This window comes from Eumetopias jubatus, unplaced genomic scaffold, assembly GCF_037043125.1.
Source record: "Eumetopias jubatus isolate StellerSeaLion01/CBP00866 unplaced genomic scaffold, mEumJub1_p1.0 scaffold_13, whole genome shotgun sequence".
NCBI lineage: Eukaryota > Metazoa > Chordata > Mammalia > Carnivora > Otariidae > Eumetopias > Eumetopias jubatus.
In genome coordinates this window covers 21,089,736-21,113,207 of record NW_028274819.1, presented here as the reverse complement: position 1 = coordinate 21,113,207, position 23,472 = coordinate 21,089,736, and the positions used below count along the sequence as shown (strand labels likewise).

At 38.2% G+C, this 23,472-nt stretch overlaps 1 non-coding gene across 1 annotated transcript; it reads left to right on the top strand.

Annotated features, from left to right (window-relative positions):
* Positions 1-9,479: 9,479 nt before the first annotated feature.
* On the top strand, positions 9,480-9,674 carry LOC114215457 (U2 spliceosomal RNA). Its single transcript, XR_003610575.1, has one exon. It is a non-coding gene; the product is annotated as a U2 spliceosomal RNA (small nuclear RNA).
* The last annotated feature ends 13,798 nt before the right edge of the window (positions 9,675-23,472 follow it).

The following is a 23,472-nucleotide window of genomic DNA, read 5'->3' as shown; positions in this document are numbered from 1 at the left end:
CCTGTTTTTCAAGACAGAGAGTCTAGTTATTGCAGAAATGTTGTCCAGCTTGGGTGTATTTCTGGCATTGTGGGACAAAGTGGGCATGCGGCTGCAGATCACCTCGATGCCTCCTGTGACAGAGGGGGCCACACACGAGTTACACCGTCACAAGCCTGGATTTGAATCTAGATCCCACCCTTTGCAAACTGTCACTTACGTGGTCATTCTTCTCTGGGAGCCTCAATTTTGCACTTGAAGAAAGAATGCATAACCCACAAGTAAAACGATGCCTGGGGACTTGTTGTGTAGGTATAATGTCCCCACAGTTCCTTTGGGGAACAAGAACTCACGTCAGACCGCTCAGTGGCATTCAACTGAGATAGTGAGCAAACTATTCACTGACTAGCAATTGAGCTATTGAACTATTTCTTAACTGAGTCCCTGGATTCATCTTTAACATCTAGTTACTCATTATATCCACTCCACTCTTTGAACCTGTTTCCTACCTTAGCTTTGAAAATACACTTACCTGAAATGTCCAGCATTTTTTTTTTCACATTGCTGTGACCTGACTTCTTACCTGGGCTTCAAGTTTCAATGCTTACCTCCTATGAATGTTGCTTACTTAACTACCAATCACTAGTTATACGAATGACTACTTATGATAGATACATAGACAGCTTTCTGATAAAACTAATTCAAGGTCAGGGCTGTGCTAAATGCTTAATAGACACTGTCTTAGGTAGACTTTAAAGAGCCCTGAATTTTACAAATATGACTCTAGCGTGTATACGATTTATGAAAATTTCTTTAAGTTATAGGAGTTGGAACTGGGGGGGGGGGGCAGCAATCGCAACCCAGGTAGAGCTGTCCCCAAGAAATCTCCACCTCCACAGCGAGGAGAATCTGCATAGGATGGGAAGAAATGGGGGGCAGCACATACATGTTGCTGACCCAAACTGAAACTATTTGCCTTACCCCAGGCTTCTGTCTGGCACCAGAGCTCCTGGCCGTTTCACTTGGATAACATGACGCTGTAGAAGGCATACTTGCTTATCTAGCAAAATGAACTTGGAGGCCCATAAATTCCATCAAAATACTTTACTTTTGTAATTGTGACTTTAATTGCTTCCATGTATAGAGACTATTTTTGTTCCCCCAAAAATGCTTTCTTATATACTTAACTCTACCACAAGTCTGCAAAGCAGGGTAAAGAGTAAAGTGAACAAGCCAGCTGGCCTGGTTTGCCTGGGACTGAAAAGAATCAAGCCTCTCACTGGGACCTTTGGGGCTAAAACCAGTGAAAGTTCTGGGGGAAACTGGAACATGTTGTCTACCCTGGGAAGAGGATCATTTCCATTTTATAGATGAGGAAACCAGACTGGAGCCACACAGAACCAAAGCTTTCTGACCTCGGGTCCAAGACACAATCTGCCACATGACCAGGAACAACTTATTCTAGTAGAGAAATCTCAGATTACATGGAGCTCAATGACCGTCCTCATGTGATACAACAGACTAACAGAGTCATCTAGCTTTCCCAGCCAGAACAAATATTAATATTTAAACAGTTAACTCCTGTTCAGACTTGATTTTTCTCTGTTTTCCTACTGGCAAGTATAGAATGAACATGTCAGGAGTCGACCAGTTCTATGAGAGGTAACAATAGTCATCTGTCTTTACTATTACACTATCACACATAAATGATTTTACCTGTACTTAATAAAAGTAATGTTTTGATAATAACTTGCTACTAAAAGACATTTTTATGTAGTCTTTAGGTACTTGTGTCAGTGAGGGCATGCAAATGTATTTTAGGAGAGTGACCTAAGATATTACTGGTGTTATTCAAATTTAAGGGGAAAAAAATACCAAAGTGTCACATTGGGGTAAGAAATTCAGGGAGAGATCCTATTGCAAATTTAAAATCAATAGTAGAATGAGTCAACCTTAGGGAAACTGACCACTGAAACAGTGAAGAAGGTGCTAATGACTCAGAATAGCAGTATCCATCTTTCTACACTAGGGCAAGGCAGGGAACTGAAGGTGAAAGAAAAAAAATCTTGCACTATTCCTTCTCCTAGAATCCTCTGGAGTGGTTCCAACCAAATGGAACTAGTGATGTGAACCTCTTTCTCTTTAAAAATTTTCAAGAAGCTGTGGATGGGATGCCAACACAATCTTCATTTTCAAGTATGGGGGTAGCAGTAATGGAATATCATTTACATAAAAAGAAAAGAGATACAAAATAATAGCACACACATGGACATCAGGACAGAAAACAAGAAACTATTAGCTCAGACCCTTCACCTCAGGACCATTCCCCCAAGAATACGGAAAAATCAGACAACAGCTTCATGCATTTTTGTATCTCCAATCACTTTGGGCAAGAGTGGAGATGATGTTTTCTGGAAGACAGTATAGACTTTCAAGAGTGACTCTACTGAGGATCAAAGCCTCAGGAGCAGAAGTGCTTGTGAGAATGGGAAAAGCATGCATTTCTACATAAGTACGGTCTTATATCCTGTGTAACTACTAGAAAAGAAAAGAAAAAGAACAAGGAAGAGCAGAACTGGACTCAATCATTTTCCCAACTGCAAATAAAAAAAATATTCCTGTGAACAGATGTTTTCCCATTTGTGATCTTGCTAAAACAAGTATTGAGTCCTTTTACACTGTCCTTCCCATAACAAAGCAATGCTCAGGAGGAATTATTAGAGTGTTGTCCCAGTGGTGAATCCTGGGTGTGAGCCCAGCTCAGCCTTAAGGATGTGGAGGCCACACTATCTCTATTCACTCTACTAATGAATGAGCACAAAGAGAGGTTTTCAGACTGGAGAGTCAGAGGGTTAAACCCACAGCTCCCCTTTACCAACTCACTCAGCAGTTTGAATGATGGGAGAATTACCAGAAGTGCATATGTTGTCCTGTGAATTGACTTTCTTCCAGAGGAGACCTTTGCCCCTAAAATTCCCCAGCCACAGCATCATTAGGTGCTGTGTAATTAAATGCGCCAGTAAAACATGGCCACGTTTGAAGGAACAGGAAGGATTTTCAGCAATGCCAAACTCACACAACTCGGAGAATTTTTAGATTAGATCAATCATAGGAATGAATAAATAAAGCTGTCTATTTTTTGCTCCAGGGACAGGATCAGTAGATATCTGAGCCAGAATTTAAAATCAAGAGAGCCTTTCACCCTGCCTTATCCTGAGAACACTTGCTTCTTATGGTGAACAAGGGTAAAAATAAAGAAAAGTTCTTCCTCATGTTCCCATTCCATTATTCATGAATATCTCTATATTTTGGAGGGTCAGGCAATGTCCAGAGCAAAGCAGCTGAACAAACATTTGGGTCAGGATGCTCTCCCAGGGTTTGCTCCCTCTTCCCAACTAATGATACCTTGAATTTCTGTTATTTTCACCTGATTGGGCAAGAACAAGAGTTTTCATCCAATTTAAGGTTGTGAAGCCTTTATTTTCACTTGTACCTAAGGCAAAGCCTTTGACTGTTTCCAAGGAACAGCTAGGAAGTCACGCTGCTAAGAAACTTCACTTTGTTAACTTACATAATGCCAAACAAAAGAAGAGGATAGTAGTATTATTATTAATAATCATTTGTTCATGAATTGAACAATAATTTATTGTCACCTACCAGGCACCAATCTAGGCACTGGGCTTATAGCAGTAAATAAAACAAACTCTTCTCTTCATGCTTCCTACATTATATTGTGGAGAGAGAGAAAAGACAAATAAGCTTTAACATATGCTATATAGTAAGTGTTATGGAGAAAAGCAAAGGGGAGTAAGGATTAATGAAGTAAAAATAAGTGTCAGACATTACTAAGTGCTCTACATAGAATCATTTCAATACCCAAATTTAGGAAGTAGATACTATATGTATATATTACATATGATAAATTACAGAGATGATACCTGATTCGAGCAAGTTACACTAACTTGCACAAAATCACCTAACTGTTAATTCAGAGGGCTAGAATTAAACTCTGGATTTTTACTATGTCAATGTCTGGGATTAGTGTGACTTTTAACATATTTATAGTATGTTTTCTTTTAATAGAATTAGCCTTCAAAATGATATTCCATTTCACAGGCACAACACTATCTTCACTAAGATTTATTAGAGTTTAGCTTATTCCATAAATCAATGGCAGTAAAATAGCTAGAGATTAACAAGACTGCAAATGGAAAAAAAAAAAAGAGAGAGAGAGAAAGTGCATATTGTTATTTAACAAAAACAAGTTAGAAAATGTTTCATCGCCCCAAATAAAATATGCCAATGATGGAAGTGACTATGATAAGAAAAAAAAATTACTTATATTCACTTTTTGTTTTTGCAAATTTCTACTCTCTTATTGCCATTTCAACACTTTTAGATCGGCACTCAACTCTTTCTTGGAGAATTAACTTGCAAAGCGCAGCTGCAGGAGTGCGAGGTTCTGAAGCTACTGCTTGACAACCTCTGAGTGGGGGGAGGGCATCCCTACCCGCCACGGTCCCCATTGTCTCCCCCACACACCTCAGCGGATTGACCTTCAACTCACACAGGACAGTGAGACACTGCATTTAGCTCTCTACGTTCCTTCTTCGGCACCTTCGTTTTCTTTCCTTTTAATTATTCTGGGCAGTAACAACCCTTGGGAAAGCAGTGCAATTCCTATCTTCTCTTCTGTTGACACCAAGGCCCCCTGACCTCCTCACAGGCCCTTCTCTGGCAGGCGCCCCGGGTTCTGACCCTCTCTTCACCTTTCTTGTGACCAAAAGCTCTTTTCAGCAAAGCTGCCACAATGGGAAGCAGCTGACAAATTAATACCTGATTCCACAGGCAGGCTCTGCATGTCAGTGAAGTAGAGTACTAAGAGTGAACCGCCATCCTCATCTAAGCAATAACCCCCTCTCAACTAGACTACCAAACCAGGGCCCCTCTGAGTCTGCTCTCATTGATGCTGAGGTATTGTTTACATACAGTACAATTTTCCCTTTTCAAGTGCACACATCTATAAATGTTGACAAACTCATATCAAGATATGAATATTTCCATCCATTCTCCAAATTATCTAGTGTCCTTCTGTAGTTGATCCCCTTACCCGACCCTTAACCCCTGGCAACTACTGGACTGATTTTTGCCTCTTCAGTTTTGGACCTTTCTTAAATGTCATATAAATGGCATTATACAGTATAAAATAAATCGATCATGCTAGTCCTTTGCTTGAATCATTCTAATGGCTTCCCATTGAATGTAAGAACAACTCCTCAGCATAGTTTGTAGACTGTTACTGTGGGTTAAATTGTGTTCCCAAAACGATATATGGAAGCACCAACCCCCGGCACCTGTGAATGTGATCTTATTTGGAAACAGGATCTCTGCAAATGTAATTAAGAGGTAAATTCAGCAGGGGAAAAATGAAGGGGGGAAATCAGAGGGGGAGACAAACCATGAGAGACGATGGACTCTGAAAAACAAACTGAGGGTTCTAGAGGGGAGGGGGGTGGGGGATGGGTTAGCCTGGTGATGGGTATTAAAGAGGGCACATTCTGCATGGAGCACTGGGTGTTATATGCAAACAATGAATCATGGAACACTACATCACAAACTAATGATGTAATGTATGGTGATTAACATAACAATAAAAAAATTTAAAGAAAAAAAAAGAGGTAAATTCAGCTGAGGTCATATTGGAACAGGGTAGGCCCTTCCTCCAACAGGACTGGTGTCCTTATAAGAAGAGAAGACACACACACACACACACACACACACACACACACACACACACACACAGCGCCACGTGAAGACACAGACAGGGAGAGGGAAAATGGAGGCAGAGATTGGCGTCATGCAGCTGCAAGTCAAGGAAAGCCAAGGATTGCCAGCAACCACCCAAAACTAGGAGAGAGAGTATGGGCCTGACAACACTATTTCAGGCTTCCTGCTTCCAGACATGGGAAAGAATAAATATTTATTGTTTTAAGCCACCCAGTTTGTGGTACTTTCTCATGGATTCCACAGGAGACTAACACAGCTGCCTATCTGCCTAACCCCTTCTCAGGCAGCTCTTCTTCCTAGTAGCTCTTCCTAGGCTACTCCCTGGCTGCTCAGATTTTCTTCAGCTATTCAAATGCACTGCATCTTTTCCACCTCAAAGCCTTCATCCTGGTTGTTTCCTCTTCCAGGAACATTCCTTCCTCTATTCTCTGCCTGGTTAAAATCCTACTCATCTGCCAAGGCTCCGCTGAAATGTCATTTTCTCTGAGAATTCCTTGATCCCTTAAAATAAATTAGGCTGATTTGCATTACTGTGACCTTTTCCTTTACAGCGTTCATTTCAATTTATAATTAAATATCTGTTGACTTATTTATTTACTGTTTATTTCTCACAATAAATTGTAAGCTGGGAGGACCAGACCCATTTTTGTTGTATTCCCTAACCTGTGTTTATGAGTGTGTGTGTGTGTGTGTGTGTGTGTGTGTGTATCTAATTAAGAAAATTTAATTCCTAAATCTCAAGCTTTTATTGCTGGAAGAAAATCTCCACAAAATGTGGAAAGCCTGAACCTTGATGTTCTTACTTCAATTCTATCCCGGTTCTAGAGTGCTTTTTTACATTTTTTATTTTTTGTCCCCTGTAGTTCCAATATAAACAAAAAGAAAACCAAACAAAACCCTCCCCTGGCTTCCCTTTACATTGCTGAAGCACAGTGGAATATTTCAAAGACTCTACCAAACCCTAATACGAGATTTTAATACTTTTTGATAGTTGGTTGATAAGAGGTTGATAGACAAAATGCTGTTATCTATCCTATAACTTGAATCTATCCTATAACCACCGCTCTAGATATTTTAACTATCAGAATAAACACCCTGCAAAAACTCTATTTTAGGCATGATGATAACACCATGGCTCAGATAAAGAAACTAAGATTCCCACACTTAACATAGTAAGAGCTCTCCCTTAAAGTCCTTGCTTTCTGGTTAAGAAACGTAGTTTGTTTCTAGTTAAGTGACCTCAAGAATGAGTATTCCTTCAGAAAAGATCCCCTCCACACAGCCTTCTACATAGGTGAAGGTGCCCTGTGCATTCTTATGTAATGAATTCTGTGACGAAATCATAACTACACCATAAACATAGAATCTTTTCAACAAAAGTTTTGTATGTTCACTCATAAAGACTTGTTTGCATCAATATTTTCCATTGACAAATTTGAAAGAAAATCAATTTTTTTAATTTTTTATATCTCCATGGTGCTAGTACAGTGCTGAGCAGACAGTATATGCTTAGACAATCCATGTTGACTGAATCAATATTCACCATATGTTATCTTAGCTCTCCATAGGAATGCCTTCCTGAGCACTTGTGCTAACTTCTATTTTATGAGCTTAGAATTTTATTAGTATATGTGTAACCAAACCGAAAGCAACTCACCTTTCTGAATATATATTCTGAATATATATATGTATATATATATTCTGAATATGTACTTAAGTGTATACACAATTACAACATGTAGAAGCAAACTATTGAGAAGAACATTATTATAGGTGCTAAGAGTTTGGGATTGTTAAACCTTCAATTAGAGGAAAATTACAAGTGTTCTGGAAGTGCCTGGGTCACAGGTAAGCAAAGGTAATTGCCGTCTGCACAGAATTTTGGGAGAACTAGATTGAGTGTTCTAAGAGCAACAGTGAGGTCCATAGTGCTCTATGGGCTCATTTTAAAACACCTGTCGGGTCATGGATGGTAGATCATTATGTGAATTAAGCCTACATCAGGTCATTAGGCCATTTGCTAGTACCAAGAAAAAAAAAATCCCAGGTATAATAGTACACATCCTCTTTTCATCAGAGGACAAGAAGTGTTTGTGTATCTGTGCATAATCTGTCAATTGCATGTCTTAAGAATTTTAAAGGCTTTGGTTTAAAATAGTGGACACTTCAAAGGTTAGAAGGAGATGATATTATTACTTTAACAAAATAACTGGAGGGACTTTCTACTGTGACTTTAAAAACAGAAATGCACCTCTTTTCCCATCATCAACTTGACAACCAAGGAAAATACATTTTAGAAGCTGTAAATGCCTCAAAATTAAAACTGTATTCTTTTGCCAGGGTGGAAAAATGATAAACTACAGAAGGCATAGATAAGTGTAAATTCTTTTTGGATTAAGGGTTAGCTTTCAGGAATGCACTGTTCTCATGTATCTGGATGATTCATCAATTTCTCTGTCTTGATTTTCACCAATTCATATAACCTTACTCTATAGTCTAACTATATAAAACTTAAAATATATTTTGATTTATTAAAAGATAAAATACCTGGAAGAAAAAGAGAGCGAGAACCACTCTTATCAGTAGGAGACGTAATGCTAAGGTCCTGTTCTGCTTTTTATAAAATGATGGAGTCTGCAAATGGAAATTTAAAAGTTGAAAGATATAAAACCAAATATATCAATTATATCAACAAATTTAAAGAGGAGTAAACTCTACTATCACAAGACAAAGATTATCATATTGGTCAAATCAATATTCAACTCTATGCAGTTTATATGATACCCAAATAAATATATTAAGAATACAGAGATAAGTGAGGATCAAAAAAAAAATAACGAATAAGAAAAAAAAAAAGCAATAATATCACATAAAATCACATCCAAGGTAAAAGCACTTAGTGTGATAAAGTGTTATCTTTAAATTAAAAAGATGAAAAACTAAATAAACATATAAGTATGAAAAGGTATATGGTCAAAAACATCCCTAAAGGTATTTTAACAACTCAACAGAACAAAATTATAAGCAGAACGACTCTAAAATTTCTAGACATAAGAAGTTTAGGAACAGTGATGAGGCTAGAGAAGAGAGCCAGGGGAATATTTTCAACCTGTGTTTGCACAGCAAGCAGACTTAATAAAGACTGCATATTACAAATTAAAAAAAATAGTCAAGTTTTCTAAAAACACTACGTCACACTTAACACAGGACTGAGAGGCTATTAATTGTCCACATTAAAAATATATAGTGTACTTATATTTAGGATTATATGTACAGAGAGGAGATCAGTGGCCAGAACAGCAGAGAGAAGAATTGCAATTAAAAAAAAAAAATAATAATTCAACAGTTGTTCCCTGTAATTTTGTAAAATGAACTGGCTTGAATCGACATAATCAAAATTAGGTAAGCAATATTTTTTCCATCTGGGTGTGGATCAATTATTTAATACTTCAGTGTTTTGTTTGTGACTATCTTCCTCATCATCCACCTTTGGTAAAGTAGATAGTCCTTTTAGAAAGCCAAATTATTCCCTAACTTATTTATTCTCCAAGTCTGGATGCTGGCATATTGGTTTCCTTAAAGCTCTGTGGAAAGATATAATAGCCAGAACATTAGCCAGAAGGTAAGCACAGGCATATGACTGAGAAAGAAAAATTTCACATCCTAGTGAAGGAGTAACTAAGCAGCTTAAATCAGCAAGAATGACCTGGATCATCGCTTCTCAGCCTTTTGGCTAAGATCAAGTGTAGAATGACCTGGATCATGTTTTCAGGACTGAGATGTTTACTTTTTAACAGCAACACACATTTTTTTCTTTAAATTTTTTTGTTGTTATGTTAATCACCATACATTACATCATTACATTTTGCCATGAAATCTTGGTCTTCATGCCATGGGCATCACGCTGGACTAATCTTGTATTCATTGTCAAAATAATAAAGTAAAATGTTACTGAAATGTTCCAGGGATGATTCTAAAACTTTACAAATATTAATTCCCTGAATCCTCACAATGGTTTTCAGAGACACATCCCTATATCCCTATGTCATCAGTGAGGAAACTGAGGCACAGAGAGATCACATAGCAAGTAGATGGCAATCCTGTTAGTCACAGCTCAGCAACTTCATGCCAGGGTCTAAGCACTTAGCCACTGCACTACACTGCTCAACTTTCTAGGATTCATTTGGAGGTGTGTCTTCCATTTGTTTATTCTCCACTTGGTGGGAGTGGGTGCAGTTCCCTGTGTAGTCTATAAGATAACAAAAAATATTGCTCTTTACCTTTGGTAGTTAGAACGTATATCTTGCTTGTTGCCAGCCTAGTGTTTGCAACACAGAAGGCACTAAGTATTTTCTTAAAAAAAATGCATAAATCATGTCAAATCTCTCTTTTTCACAAACAGCCCAGCATTGATCCAACAAGCTCACATCTCAACTAAGGTAGCAAATGTCTACTCTAATCTGACCTAATCTTGACCACGGGGAATATTCCCTGTCTCCTGTTTTTTCATTGTAGAATGATCAACTCAGCTTTCTTTCTTAATAAGCTAAAATCTCAGAAAGGAAAAAGGAAGAAAAATCCCTTACTCTCAAAAATGCCAACTCCAGAATTGCCACATCATGTGTCAGGGAGCTCAAAGCAATGCAAGCTTCCATTAGTACTATGGAAAGGCACTTGACCTTGAGAAAACTTAGCATTGACTGGTACCAAAGGGATTAGCAAATGCTCCATTTTCTGACTCTGTTTTCAATTACTTTGATGAGCAATTAAAATGCTAATTAAAAAACAATCTGAAACTTAGCACTCAGAAGGTTATGAAATAATGCGCTCACATGTCCTACCACACAGATAACTAATAAGGTCACCAAACAAAGAACAGCTAGAACGAAGCATTGAATTATCACAATAATTTTACAATAATTTTAATGTTCTTTTTTTATGTGTTCATAATGACCATGCACACCATTATTCTCCAAATACTTAATGTGAATTAGCTTACTTATTTATTATAACTCACTCTTTGGAAAACAACTGTTTTATTTAAATAATCATAAGAAGATTCTAAGAATTTTCCTAAAGATAGGATAAGATTTAAATCAGTCAAACTCGGTATGATTAATTAAAATATCAATAACTCAGTCTGCATAATGTTGAGGGCCATGTGCTTTTGGCATTTGCTCTTTCAATAATTTGGACTTTGGGCTTTTTCTTGTTCATTCACAATCACTTTTGAGAGTGAGATGAAACAGTTTTGAATTATTTAGTTTTGTTTGGTGCTGCTCTCACATTCAAATACCACTGGAGTGGTATTCTTTATTTACAGTGTATAAAAATTAAAGTATTAATTTACAATCCAAGAAAGCACATTAGAAATTAATAGTGGGAATTCCTAATCACTTCTGTGGCAAAGGCCTAGAACTGTACCTAACACAAAGGAGATGCTATTTGTTGATAAAACCAATTCACATCATTTTAACCAAAGGCAACCCTCTTAGGAATGCCATTTCTTAAAGTGGGAGAATCATCTGGCTTTTTATGTGTAATTGAAATACAAACATTTAAATGTTTTGTAACTAACCTGGTAACTAATATCAGTACCAGTGTAACTATCTTAAAAAAAAATCTGCAAATATTTGGGAGGAGATGGGACCAAGCTCTTGAATTTTTTTAATCGACTTTAGAAAAAAGCTAATTTACATCTACATCTTTCCCATTTTCTCTACAAAGGATCAGTCTCTCAAAATTCATCTCTTTGCTCTTCATCTACTGCCAATCCCCTCCTCACCAGTATTACTGCAATTCCTTTTCACTTATCTCCTTCAGTCACACCTTTAATTTATCCTCCACAATGCTGTTGTCTCCCTTTCTAAAATGGAAATTATTTTTAGTATTTAAAACACACACTCAGAGGGCTATGCAACAGACCAAACCCAAACTCTTAACTATGCCATTCAGAGTCTTTTTAAGAGGATCTCAACAAGTCCAGCCTCTTTCAACATCCTAGTTGCTCACAGGTCAAATCGTTTTATTTTACCCTTCTGAATCTTTGTTCATGCAATCTCTTCTGGAATGCCCCTTTCTTTTTTTTTTTTAAGATTTTATTTCTTTATTTGAGAGAGAGAAAGCACAAGTGGGAGGAGGGGCACAGGGAGAAGCAGACCCCCCACTGAGCAGGGAGCCCTGTGCAGGGCTGGATCCCAGAAGCCTGAGATCATGACCTGAGCCAAAATCAAGAGTCGGCAGCTTAACCGACTAAGCCACCCAAGCGCCCTGACCCTTTCCTTTTCTATGTGTGCCTATATATTACTTGATCTTTTGAACTGAAATAAACTATCATTTTCATAGGAACTGATTTATGAGATTCAAAAGATCCTCTACTGATAAAGAGAAGATTTAGAGTCGACACAAGATTATATGATAAATTTATAATTTATCATGGTTTGAGAACTGGCATCATGCCTATATGTGTATATCCATTCATGTACAGTAGTCCCTCCTATCCACAGGGGAGACATTCCAAGACCCCCAGTGGATGCCTTCAACTGAAGACAGTACTGAACTCAATATGTACTGTGCTCTGTCCTCTCTACATACGTACCTATGACAAAATTTAGTTTATAAATTAGGCTCATTAAGAGATTAACAGTCACAAATAATAAAATCGAGCAATTATAATAATATACTATAATAAAAGTTATGTGAATATGGTCTCTCTCTCTCTCAAAATATCTGATTGTGCTGTACTCACCCTTCCCATGATGATGTGAAATGATAAAATACCTACGTGATACGATGAAGTGAGGGGATGGATGCAGGCGCTGTGACTTAATGTGAGGCTACTACGGACCTTCTGATACTACGGAAGCAGAGGAAACTCAGCTGCTTCCAGATCGAAGTTGACTGCAGGTAACTGAAACCACAGAAAGCGAAACAGCAGATAAGGGGAAACCACTCCATATGCATTTGGGTGTTCGTATGCGCTTACGAAAAACACTGCTAAGAAATATTTTACCAATGAACTGTATCTTTCATCCCAAAGAGAGATTAACTTAGAAATGATTTGTTACATTGACACAAAAGCCTGTTTTGGGTAGTACGATGTTGCCTAAACAAGTCCATGACATCAAGACGGAACAGATGCGCTGACAAAGCAGCAGGTTTTATTCATGGCAGCCCTTTTGTAAACCACAGAGTAGAGGACCCAAACTCAAACACCTGTAGGGAACGTAGATTTAGCATATGCAGTCAGGAAGGCAGTGGATGGTGAACTGTGTGTATACTTATGTAAGCATAACACCTGCCTACTTTTACGTCCTCTAAAACACTATGTGGGCCTATCAAAGAGTCAAACAAAATATATTCTGAGGAGGAGATTCCTCAAGAACTGCAGGTTTGAGACCTCCAACTCTTTTGCATTTTCATTTAGGCTGCTACCATTTTTTCACTTTAGCTTTATGCAGTAAGTATGCTTCCCATTCAGAGAAAGTGTAGAGAACAATTTTGAACATATTTACAAATCATAATGATCAAATGATTTAATTGTAATACACAGTACACTGGCTCATTTACCCTTGTAATTAGATTACCTTTGGTAAAACTACCCACAGCTTCTATCAGTGACTCAGTACAACAAACATTTATTAAAAGCATCTACCGTCTGTAGAATCGGCTTGGTACCTGGGGATTAGAAGATAAATCAGACTCGATCTCTGCATTTTAAATGGTTATAGAACAGTGGGGAAGACTATTGTAAACAGGTAACATCAATATAGAAAATTCTAGGGCATTGTAAACATTCAATATATGTTTAAGGAAAGGATATGTGAGTGAATAAACAAAAGAATAAATAATGTAGGTGTGGAAGGGGTGCTCAAGAAACTCAGGGGAGGGTCATACAACCCACACTCGGTAGGACGGAAGAGATAAAATAGGTTCCTAGGAGAGAGGATTCTTGAGGACAAGTAAGATTTTGTCAAGCTAAGAAAAGCTGGGGTACTGGAAGGGGAAAAGAGGAAACAACATCAAGAAATATAACTTGGTATGTATTTTTTGCAACTCCATACTCATAAGCCTTTTGAAATGGCCATATATTATATAGGCTGTAAAAAATGCATAATTAAAATTTGCAATAAATAGCTGTTAATACTGGTAATTTAAAATATGGAAAGCATAGCAGTGAAAAAGGCATAGATATGCAGAAAACAATGGGACACACTTTCTATAAGCTTTTAATTCACTTTTACATGCCAAACTATACTAGGCATGCCACTATTTATTCCTCAAGAGAACAGAGTTAAAATATTGAACTTAAGGGAGAAAATGGGAGAGTGATTCAGTGCCAGAAGCCTCAAAAGGAATCCTCAAGGTTTTTGCAATGTTGTATTTGATCAAGTTCAGACCTGTATCATAACCTCAGTGATACCCTTAGGGACTGACCTTTCACTGTATGAAAAGCCTGGACAGAATTGCAGGAGGATGCTTCCCATGGTACCAAAGATACCGTGTAAATCTCCCAACCTAAAGTCATAGAACAGCCTACAGTGACAAGCATAACATCTTTTTTGCCATTGAACGCCAAAAAAACATGGACTGTGAAACTAAACCATGAGCCCCTGGGGAAACCTTTCAAACATGAGACCTTGTTTTCTACTATCACATATGATTTCAAGATAAATTTCTTGCTTACATTCTGTTTGCATAAGAGCTCTTGGAACATGGGCGCCTGAGTGGCTCAGTCGGGCACCTGGGTGGCTCCGTCGTTAAGCGTTTGTCCTGGGATCGAGCCCCGCGTCGGACTCCCTGCTCCGCGGGAAGCCTGCTTCTCCCTCTCCCACTCCCCCTGCTTGTGTTCCCTCTCTTGCTATGTCTCTCTCTATCACATAAATAAATAAAATCTTAAGAAAAATAAAAAAGCGCTTGGAACAAGGCTAACATCAGAATATAAGAGAAAGGACAAACGTATGGGTATGCGTGTGTAGGGGGAGGTAAAGAGAGAATATACATACATTCTAAAACTCTCATTATACACAGGGCCAGCTATTAGGTTTAAAACATTTAAAAGTACATTTGCATTCCCAAAATTGTCCTGTGTTTGAAAATCCTATGCCTTTCTTTTGCTTTTTCCTCATCTCACTTTAATTAGGCCCGCTAAAGGAAATGTAAGATGCATTGGTATAAATTACCAATGCAGAACTTTGTCTACGATACTGCTTACACCAGGTAGCTTTTAAGAAAAGTCATGTTCTTACTTTTCACAAGACTTCTTAGAGTTGAAGTGTTCTCCACCTGAAGTCGATCACTGAAAATGATTAATAGGTATTTGTACCATGTGCCTGAAGAGGCCAAAAGTCAAGCAATGGCTCACAGTTACTCCAGAAACTGCTACTATATACTGAAATTAACACCGCCACCATCCTGCTTCCCTTCCAGACCGTAAAATCTCTGGGCTGTGATCATGTCACTTCCCCCCATCACTGCAAGGACTAGAGTAGTACTTACACTATTGTGAGCATCCACTCTATCTTTCCTAAATAAAAAATATCTTGGGCGCCTGGGTGGCTCAGATGGTTAAGCGTCTGCCTTCGGCTCAGGTCATGATCCCAGGATACTGGGATCGAGTCCCGCATCGGGCTCCCTGCTCCTTGGGAGCCTGCTTCTCCCTCTGCCTCTCTCTCTCTCTCTCTCTCTCTGTCTCTCATGAATAAATAAATAAAATCTTTTAAAAAAATAAATAAATAAAAAAATAAAGAAATATCTAATGCAGATTGCAAAGGACTATTTATGTATGTCACTTTCTTTTTAATTTGTAAAACAAAAGTTCTAGGGATTATTATTATTATTATTATTCAAACATGAGGGGAAAGTGGCTCAGAGTTTAAATAACTTGACAAGGTTATAGAGCTAACAAATCATAGATCTAACATTATACCCGAGGCCCTCTCTGGATGCAGTAATATGCCCACCAAAGCAGCTTGCCACAAAATAAACTATTAAAGGTACATCTTGATAACCTAGATGTGCTCAGTATTAGGACATGCTGGGTGCTCATGAAGTCCAGTACGAAGAAAAAAGAAAACTAAGACCAGGCAAAACTGGGATTCAGATACTGTAGCAATACACGTCAATTTGGAAGACGAGCCATCCAAGAAGCCAAGTTCCAGAAAGTAAGCATAAGTTGGGTTGTTACCCATATCGAAGGAGGATGCTCTGTTATGAAAATATGCCAGGCACCATCTCGGAGCAAATGTGATACCGGTAGGTTATACCATTACTGCTTTGGTTAGTAAAGTACAACAGAGTTGAAAGAAAAACCCATGATTTCAAAAAATCTCCTTGGGGACAAAATGGTTCAAGGGTCAGGTAGGTTGTCAGATCCCCAGCTGAGCTGAGGATTCAAGGAAGGTCTTTAATTCCATCAGGAAACCAGGGAGGGACTAAACACAAGGAAAAGATAACCTAGGCATATGAGACGTACAGTGGGAGTTTTGGGAAAAGCCACAGCTTAATGGACTTGTAAGTATTAGAAGTTCACTCCAGACTTAAAAACCTCAAGCCTTTGGCAGGAAATTAATTCCAGAACTTCTACTGGGTTACCAAGGGAGGCAATAGTCAGGCTTGATTCTTACGGAGCTGGATCTTCAGATTGAAGTAATATATATAAAAATTCTGGGAAGAAGTGAAATCTGTTTCACTTTTCTTTCTCTGTTATGCAGTTAACACCCACCTACCTATATGATCCCTAAAACAGACTTGAAAATCTTGCTCCAAACTGAAAATTCCTTGTAAACCCCCAAAGAGAAAGATTTGATTGAAACCTTCCACTGCAGTTGGTTTCCTTGTCAGTTGTTCTAACATTTCCATTTTGATAAAAACTGTGTCACAAAAATTTGCAATATTGTCTATTACTAGAATCCTTGAACCAGTTCATCATTTCCTCCCAAAACAGTTTATCAATAGGTCTGACAGATCCAACGCTACTCTATAGTACAAATACTAAAGCATTGAAAGCATCTAGCCCAAGAAGAAAACCTAGTTCTTTCCATTCAACAGACATCGTAGATGTCAGTCACAATTTAGTAACTGAAAGAAAAGAAAAATAATGTAATAATATATTGCAATAACTTTTCACATCTGGGTTATAATTTAAATTAGTTATGGTTAATGCATTTGCTTTACTCATTTTAATTAAGTACTCATGAAGATAATTCCATCAAAGTAGAACATTAAATTATCACCATTCAGCCACACTCAACATACAGGTGAGTATCATTTCCCATAAACAGTGGTATTTTATAAAGCCTATGCCTCCATCCTCTGGACTAGGGAAAAAAATGCATACTGGATACAATGAAATGTTACCAGTACACTTTTTAAAACAGTAGCATCTATTTTTGATATGCGTATCTGCAGGGCTCTGTTCCCAGTCAAAGCCCCATTTTTTTGGTTGTCCAATCAACCTAGGTAAGACAAGTCTACAGATGCATACAAGACTTAGCTGAGTTGTTATACTTGCTTAGGTGGCTCATGGGGAAGACTGGGGCAGAAGAACTCTGAGGTCATTTCAGAGGTTAGTTTATAGTGATATTGGCCTGAAAAACTAGAACACGGGAGGAAGAAACCAGCCTCCAGCCTGAAGATGAAATGGCCAGCTGCATTAACTAGTCTCAGGTAAGCTTAAGCACCAAAGAGAGGAAATAGGAGCAGAGCTAGAAGCTAGTGCAGTGAGACAGGTGTGAGAGCAGTCACCATGTTATAGATGGCTAACAGAGAGGATGGGGCTGGGATAGACCTCAACAGTCCCTGTGCTTTCACCCCATTACGTTCTCGGGGCTCACCTACGGAGTGGCTGACCATCTCATCCCGGTTTCCGTGAGACTTTCTTGGGTTAGCCCTGAAAATGTTAAAGGCTGTCTATGTTGTCGCTCACATGAATTTTCCTACTATTTTGATGTTTAAAATTTCTTAGGCAATACGATCCAAAGCTCAATTAATGCTTCAACTTTACGCTTAGTCCATGACTAAAGAACAGTCAGCACTGCGAAACCTGTCTGGCCACCACAGAGGAACTGTCCATAAAAATAATTATTTCTAAGGCAGTGTCTATAGTTTAGATTTTTGGAAATCTAAAACAGGTTGGGAAGGCTGTAAATACACCTTTCCCTTAGACTGCAGCCAGTGACCATTAATAACAATACAAGTTACAACACAGCAATGAGGCAGACAGGCTTCCCCAGATGTCAGCCTCTGGCCATAGGTGCACAGTGAGGAAGAAAGAACCAAAACAGGCTCTGAGAGCAATTTGTAATTACTGGTCCAAGGCTTTCAAATCAGAAGTCATGGCAAAACAAGAGGAATGCACACGCGCACACACACACATACACCCCTACCTAGAAAAAAAACAGCTTTAACTATTGAGGGGGAGCAGATCCCAAAGGTTTTCAGTGATCTTTTCTTTATTTTTATATAAATCCCTGCAAGCCAGTTAATCCTCTTAATTTCCCTAACCTCATTTACATCACCAGTGCTAATTTCCCACCAGGTTCTAAAATCCCTGGATGAGACACTTCCTTAGTCTTGTTTCTCTTGTATTTGCCTCCCCCAATCCTTCTAATTTCAGCTAGAATTTCTCCTCCTGCCTACTCCTAAATCTGGCACTACCACGTACTCCAAAAGGTGAGAGGTGGTTTCTTCTAATGATGGGGAATCAAAAAGAAGAGTGATAGAGAGGACTTAAGTCAACTTTTGGCCACATGGACATTTGGAGATGGTCTCTAGGGGCCTTGTAGAAGTTCAAGTTTATAAACCCAAGAAAACAAGAAAAGAAATATGCATTCACTCCTCTGAACTGGAAACGTGAAGGAAACGTACACACACACACACACACACACACACACATATAAATATACATTCAGTCCACATAAAGAAAGTCCACTCACAAATACTTGTCTTAATAATAATGTGTAAGGCAGGCATTGCAGAGTTGACTTTAAACATACCCTGTCAGTTTTAAAATATGAATGAATTGGATATTTTCTTTTGCAGAATGATCCATGCATGCACTACTATTGTAAAGATTCTGGCTGGAGGGGAATCTCTCCATTTGTAACTGCTGTAGGACCATCACACTATGGGGCAGGTAAAGGAAAAAAAAATGAGGATTGAAGACTATTTCTTTTTTTTTTTTTTCCTGCCAAGTCTCTTTCCATAGAGTTTCATATGTCCACAGGAGCATGTATCACTCCCCAGTTCCACCATCAAATCAAAAAGGGTCTGAAGTAGGCTTCAGACTAGACAAAGAGAGAACAATTGTGGACTTTAGCAGGAGGTATAACCCTGCTGCATGCCAGGTCAAGTGGGTTAACGTGATAGAAACTCAGCAAACCATCAAAGGACCCAGCACATTGTAGGTGTTTTTTTTTTCCTATATTACTAAATGTTTTCTCCACATAAACATCTACATGACCTTTTTTGTCTATTATGTATTAAGATTCCTGCATTAATTTCAGGGATAGCAAATATTCATGTATTCATCTTTATTCTTTTTACAGAGCTTGGCCCAGGGTTTTGAATATAATAAAGCTTAATGAATATTTATAATATGAATGGGACAATCTCAACATATATGAAGTACAGTATTTGAAAGAGAAATAGCTGTTGGCCTATATCTAGAAACAGGCTGTTAGGATAGTTTTGTTTTTTTGTTTCTTTGTTTGGCTAGTTCAATGTATTTTTTTAATAACTGGAATGAGTTGTTGCTATTTAAAATTAAGAAATTTGACATTCAGCGAATGTTTCTTATAGACTTCTCTTGACTTACCAGGAAATCTGAGGGCACTGGGTCTGCTTTCCCACCTGCCAACAACTGGCTGGAGTGAAGACCCCCCTTTAGGAGGTTTATGTGCTCTTCAACTTGCCACAGGCCTCCCTATTCCCTATTATTTACCCCAGGCCCTTTACTCATTTGACCTCTAGGTCTCAGCTTCTGCTTGTGTGAAAAAAGGAATTGACTTGGTATGGGAGAGAGTGCAGATAGGCTTTAGTGGATCCTTAATTCCCTGGCCATTTTATAAAAAATTGTGTATACGTTTATATGTGGCTTTTTCTCAGGATTAGTTTTATCACATTTTTTAACAAATGCATATCTCAAAAAAAAAAAAAATCAAGAACCATGGGACCAGTGAGACACTCAATAAGCAAGAATTCAGGGAATATCCACTATATGCAGAGTCCTAAGATTTCCCAGGTCCTTCAAAACCTAAGTCTCTTAAATTATGTATGTAGGTGTATACACATGCACATACAGGCGTGCACACACTGGCTTTAACAAAGACTGCACACATACCAAATACTTACTCAAGGGTTCAAAGCACCCTAACTTAATGCATGGTTCTCTCTCAATAACAATTCTCAACTGAAACACACATTTCACTGCAGCAATTTTCTTAGTCTCTGATAGACTCTTAGCCTCCATACGTCAACAAAAAGGAATGCAAGTAAAGAAAAAGCCTTCAGGCTTGTGATAAAAACTTCCCAACCATAAACTAAAATTCCAAATGCTGCTTGCCATCCTCTTTCTAAACACCTCCAATGTATACAAAGTGTGACATTTGAGAAAATCAAAGGGTTTAATATTGACTCAATTCAATCCAAAGTATTCCTTCTGATTAAACATACAAGAACTTTCTTTGGTATTTAATGACCCTTGAAGCTAGATGAAATTTCCTAAGAAATTTCCTAAGAAGCTGGAGCCTCTCCTTTGTTTAAAACTTGTTTTTTTGTTTGTTCATTTTGATATTTTAGAGTAAGCTGCATATAACCCCAACCAGCATCTATGTTCTGTGCAGATATATTCACGCCACTGGGATTGAAAAAGGTCTGATATAAGTCGGGGAAATTTTTATTGCACTAAAGGATTGCTATTGAGATAAATTCTAGAATTGTTAAAACAAGGTAACAGGCCCAAATGGAATCTTCTATGCTTAGCTGCATGTCACCAATTACACTGCTGGCTCTCCCAGAAGTGGAATCTTAAGCCATTCCATCAAGAGTAGCCTGATCAGTACCAGTTAGGTAATCTGCCTGATAAACCTCTGCCATCCCCTATAGGAAAGTAACCTTGCAATAGCCAACCCATTTTTTTGACAGTATAACTTCCTTGTTCCTGCTCCTTTCTGCCTATAAAAGTCTTTCATTTTCTATAGCTCCTCAGAGCTCCTTCCTGTCTGCTAAATTGAATGCTACCCCATTCAAATAGATTTTTGCTTAAAAATCCTTAAAATTTTTAATATACCTCAGTTTTATCTTTTAAGAGAATTTAAGAGGTCACCAACAAGAGGATGTGCTTTCCTGGAATATTATAGCAAATATGTTTTGAGAAGTGAGAACCATCCTATTTGAAACACCTTCATAAATCCAGTTTTCTGCACAGAAAGGAGTATCTTCTTCCAAAACTGAAAAATATTAACGGGGAAATCTTAGCAAGAATGGCTACTGTTATTGATGCCAAGTTGGGGTGGGGAATAATTGGGCAAAGGGGTTCATTTTAATGTTACTAAAGATGCCTCTTCAGATTATTTGAGAAAGCAAAGCTCATGAGCTAGGAAGGACAGAGAGTACATAAAAGTTCTGTTTCATACGTATACATATGTAAATGTTCTAGATGGGACTTAACCACATACAGACATTCAGATGGTAGGGCGATAGACTTGTGCTGTTCCATTCTTAAAACTTTAAAATTATGGTTTTAAGCAGGTTTCCATCATAATGAAATGTATAACACTGTGGATCTCACAAAACATTATCATATAAATTATGCCTGCTACATGATCATTACAAGTGAAGAGAAGTCACAGTCAGTGACTGAATTATAATCCACAATGAGACACACATGCACACTCATATACCCACACACAAACCTGCACAATTCACACACGCCGGAATGTGTAGATGCACACCGTTCATGCATACTTACACATTTACACTCAACATTCACAGATGCTCACAATTATATGCAGGTATATACTCACAAATACACTCACTCACCCATGCAATATACTCACACATGTGTATGCTTTTGAAATTTGTAGGGGTCCCATTTGTTGGCTTTCTACAACTGTCCTAAGATTCATTTCCCAAATCAAAATAGGCTGACAAGAATTTACCCACCTAAATGCTCCAGCATAAATCCCTAAATTAAAGAAGAGGAAGAAAAAGAGCTGCAATCCATTTCCAACTAAAAGATTTGTAATTCTGAGTTTATTTTTTAACCTTTCCGTGTCTTGAATGTTTCTTCTTTGATAAAGGGCAGGCTCCTTGCCCCACGGTGATAAGTCTTTGATAAACGATAGAATGTCTGTTGGGTTTCTGATACACCTGGGTCCTGAGTTGTAGTTACAATGCTCCTCAACAGAGGCAAAGACCTTCAGTGGGAGGAGCGTGCAGGTGTGGCATTCTGGAGAACAAGGATTTGCTTAAAGGTCTGTCTGTCATCTGATACAATGAACAATCACCCAAATCTGACCTCTCAGTCCCTTTATAGGCATCTAACTTTATGTCCCTTCAGAAAACAAAACTCTCCAATTTATAATTTTAAGTTACTTTAAAAAAAGTCGGAGCAAAAATGAGCCACATGGAGAGAGCATACGGAGTGTAGGTGGAAAGATTAAAATTGAAGCATAATTCACTGTCTAATGCACATTTCCTTGCTGCAACTCTGCTCTCTCCACCTCCCTGAGCTCCCTTCTTCATCATCTTCTCTCTAATATTTCTCTGTGGTTCACCCACATCATTTTTCTCTTAGATCTTCAGGGAACTGTGCCGGGTAATGAAATCTCCAGTTTGCTAATGCGCAACAGAATAATAGAGTTGCATGCTGACCCATATTTCACGTGTTAATTTGTGTCAGTCACAGGGATATCTTCTTTTTCTGTTAAATGTTTCTATCCTGGGTGAAATAATAGATGAAAAACCTCAGACAAATCACGGACACAAACGACTAGTAGTAAAGGAGCAGCTGTGTCTCAGTTCTTACCACATGGAAAGACATTTATCTTGCTCTAATCGGCATGGATAGTAATTGTGAGCCATGAAAAACTACTAGATAAAAGGATCCCCTGGTCTGTACCTTTGCATTCCAACGAACTATTGCCACCTCTTTTTTGTTTCTTTGTTTTATTTGAGCCTCAGAGAAACCCAAAAGGATGACACAGAATGGAACCTTTTGGCATTATAAGAAGGGATATGAGGGAAGGGATTTCATCTGGAGTGTCTGACTGGATAGGGTTGACCTGTCCCTTCTCATGTTTCAGCAGTTCCTAGAATGGACATGGGAGGACATAATTCTCTGAGGTTGACTTGGCTTCCCAAATAGGCAAATTCTAGGAAGAGACACTCAAATCCTCTTGGCTCTTGCACTTTATGGCCTTAGACCAAACCATCAACATGCCTAGAAAGCATGTTATTGAATTATAAGCACTCTTCCCTGTCCCAATAAGATGCTGGATGTGAGTAAGGCATTTTATTAATTGAGAACATTAAATGTCACTTGTATTCTTCTGTTTAAGGAAATTTGTATCAAGGCTTATTCTCCCCACTTGCTTTCCAAGTCTATTATTGATATCTTTACCTATCGATATATCTATTACATAGATATCTATATCTAGTATTTCAGTACCTACTCTGTGTCAGGCTAAGTAATTTGTATGCATT